The sequence below is a fragment of the Cibotium barometz genome, chromosome 16 (assembly GCF_041138505.1).
Source record: "Cibotium barometz isolate CiBa-2024 chromosome 16, ASM4113850v1, whole genome shotgun sequence".
NCBI classification, from domain to species: domain Eukaryota; kingdom Viridiplantae; phylum Streptophyta; class Polypodiopsida; order Cyatheales; family Cibotiaceae; genus Cibotium; species Cibotium barometz.
Window position 1 is genome coordinate 38784270 of NC_141061.1, and position 3710 is coordinate 38787979.

Consider the following 3710-nt stretch of genomic DNA (forward strand, 5'->3'; position numbering starts at 1 on the left):
AGTCGTTCTTTTCAGCACTTGGTCCTAATGCATCAACCATAGCAGTGCCTGTTTCTTTCTCCCTCTCCAACCCTTCTCTACATTCATTAATATAATGGCTCGCTTTAAGAGTTGCATTTGCCTTTCTTCTTAGGCTTATCACCCCTCTTCTCGGCATCCTTTCTAGAAGATTAGGCCTGCCAAAATAAATCTATGACTTGATAGTTGAGATGACTTCGATTCCTTTGAAACGCGATGAATCGTTGCTGCACCGCTATCTCAAAGTAGTTAAAAAATTTGTACTTTATCAAAGTGGTCAGTGGTGGTCACCCCTCTGCAGTGTATTTCAGACCCACGTGACGCGACGCGATGCACCACGCCGCGCCACTTCGCTATCTAAACATGCACGTGTTAAACCCCATTCATATCTTATTACACCTGACCCGATCCATATTGGGTATAAAATTCGTGTACACAAAAAATCAACGAGTTGGTGGTGCCCAAGCCCCAAGTGGCTATCCCTCCCTCTCATCTCCCTTTTCTCACTCATTCCCTTCATCCTTATAGCATTTCCAAATTTGTATAATAATGTTCCCTCCGTCCCCGTATATTCTCCCTCTCTTTCCGAGTTTGTATAATGTGGCTTCCTCCATGTCCACATCATCTCCCTCTTCTCCATTTCTTCTCTTCTCTTCTCTCCCTCCCTCCCCTTCTCTCCCTCCCTCCCCTCTCTCCCTCCCTAAGTTTCACCCGGATGGGTTTGATGTCCTACCGAAACCCGCTCTTTTTTGCATAGGGGACCCCCTTGGGCACTATGCAAAAAAGAACGGGTGGCAACACACCATCATGCACATCCGGCGTCCAATAGGGGGAGAAACTTTGCAACAAGTAGTAGGGGAGTAGTCCCATAGATGCACTCAAAAAGTTTCACCCCCATCGGACATTGGAAGGGTTTGATGTCCTATCCAAACTCGCTCTTTTTTGCATAGGGAACCCCTTGGGCACTATGCAAAAAAGAGTGGCTAGTAACACACCATCACGCCCATCCGACATCCAATGGGGATGAAGCTTTGTGATTTGGTGGGGAGGGAGAGAGCAGCCCCATGGACCCACTCGCAAAGTTTCAAGCCCATCAGATGCCGGATGGGTTTGGTATCTTACCCAAACCCGCTCTTTTTTGCATAGAGGACCCCTTGGGCACTATGTAAAAAAGAGTGGGTGGCGGCATGTAGAGGCACATGCAAATGGGGTAGCAAGCACCCTCGAGGCTCATGCCATTATTCATGAGTATCATTTTTTAATCAGTGAGATAGGGAGTCTACATTCCATCATAGTACTTTTATTCATTTCATGTTTATACTTTTAGAGGCATTTCATATTTGCTACCATTGACATTTTCTTGTGCCTTGATTTTATCTTTATACTTTATTAGTCACTACAACACCTCGGGGGCACAGCAATGTTTTTTAGCAGCGTTTTGGAAGAGGAAGTGTCGGGGCTTTTAATGCTGCTCAGCAATGTGACAACGTTTTTTTTTGCTGCTAGAAATGCTGCCCAGCAACGTTTTTTCGCTGCGCAACAACACTTTTTCGCTGCTCAACAACATTAATAGCATCACTTTTTCGCTACTCTCATCAGCAGCATTTTTAGCAGCAACTATACTGTAAAAAAAATAAAACGTTGCTCAACAGCATGGCCTGGAAAAAGTAATCCCGCTTCTTTTGCCGTTGTGGTGGCTGATTTTATCAGTTGAATGTCCCAACCTTGATACCTTGCATTTTTTTGCAGGTTCATATCTTATCCATCTCTTCTATCTCTCTTACCCTATCTTCCTCAAACTCAAGCAAGGTATGTCTTCTCTTTTCCTTCAGCTCCTATGCAAACAAGCTTTCCATAAAAGCTTTCTTGTGATTATTTTCCTTCTCTTTTGAGTTTTCTTTTTTTATTTTTTCCTTCTCATTGAAGCTTAACCCTAACCCTAGCTTCTACGTAGAAACCCTAATAGAGAGCTTTGATGGAGTGCTCTCCATCAAAGCTCTCTATTATGTTTTCTATGTGAAAGTTGATGAGAGAACATGGTGCTCATGCTAGATCAAGTGTGTGGAGGTGAGAGACACAAAATACAAGAAAACTATCTTTCTTATTAAGTTGTTTAGGAATACAACTAGGCCTTGCTCAATACAAAATGCCTCCTGGCTCCACCTTTAAATAGATGAGCTAGTGGACCTTAAGTCCATTCAAACTCACACCCTTCTCTTTCCCTTCTACATAACCTTAGTCTCTTAGTACCCCCCCTCAATACCAACTATGAAAGAATGGAATAGGTGCTATTGGACATAGGATGCCTTTATAACATTAGGCGTACAAGGTTTGGAATATAGGTGTGATTACATTGAGATTTAAAACAATTTCTCAGCAGAGGTAGAGGCTGATACAAAGTTTGCCTTGTGACTCTTTGTTAGGACATTTAGATGTGATATGTCCCGTTTATTTACACTTGTTACATTTCATTTTGTTGGGATATTTGATCTAACAATTATTTGCCAAATGACCCACCTTTTTGCAATGGGCACATCTTACTTTGACCACTTGATGTGACAAAGCTTGTTCGATAGTCGATGAAGTGGTTGCATTTGAAGATTTAGCTCCTCCCTTTGAACTCTTTTCTTCATCAAGACAAGATTGAATGACTCCTTCGAGGGTGGGATTAGGTATGTTCTTCAGGGTGGTGACTAAGGTGGGGTACACCTTCTTGACTACTTTTAGCAAAATAGCCACTGCATCATCTTCATCCATTCTCACATTCACTGATGCAAGTTGAGCCATAAGGCCCTTCAAGTGAGAGATGAAGGCTCCAATGCCATCTCCCTCTTTGAGTTCCAAGCTAAAAAATTCAATTTTAAGTGAGATCTTGGAATTCTTACCACGAGCTCCATAGAGCTTATCAAGCTCATCCCATTTCTCCTTTTTTTTGCAGTCGAAAGCTGGTCCACATGGTGAATGCGAGCCTCATCAAGATGAAGCATGATGATGGCTTGTGCCCTCTAATCATCTTCAATATCTTTAGCCTTTGTTCGATCAATAACCTTAGTGCCGGAGATGAATGGCCAAAAGCCTTTGGACATCATCTTGTACTTGACAAGGACTTGCCAAGTGTGGAAGCTCTCTCCCGAGAACTTCTTGATTTGAGTGTTGTCCTTTGACATTGGGTATTGAAGGAGGTTATTAGAGAATAATGGGCTGATTTATGAAGAAGAAAAAATGAGAAATTTATGATAGTTAGGCTTCATTAGAAAGAGAGAGGCTTATGAGAGTGCAACAACCCTAATCAAGTCAAGAATGTTGCATAAATAGGAGATTAAAATAGTAATTTTTATGGTTTAGCACTTAGGGTTTGTGCCCAATTACTAATTTTAATGGGGAATAGCTTCATTAGCATCTAATGACACTTATTTTGGTGATTAGATTCACCATTAGTGTTTAATAACACTCTTAGTGTTTAAAAACACTTTGGAGTGACTCCCCTTTGCTGGATTTGAAGCTTCATTAGTGTTAATTAATACTATTAGTGCTCATAAGCACATTTTGAAGAGATTTGAGAGCTTGAAGATGAAGAGGAAGCTCGATGACGTGATGAATGAGACTTATGATGCCTCATATGGTTGGCCACCACTTCAAAATCAAAAGAAAGATCAGCATCAAGCTCTCACACTACCACTTGGGTGATTAGA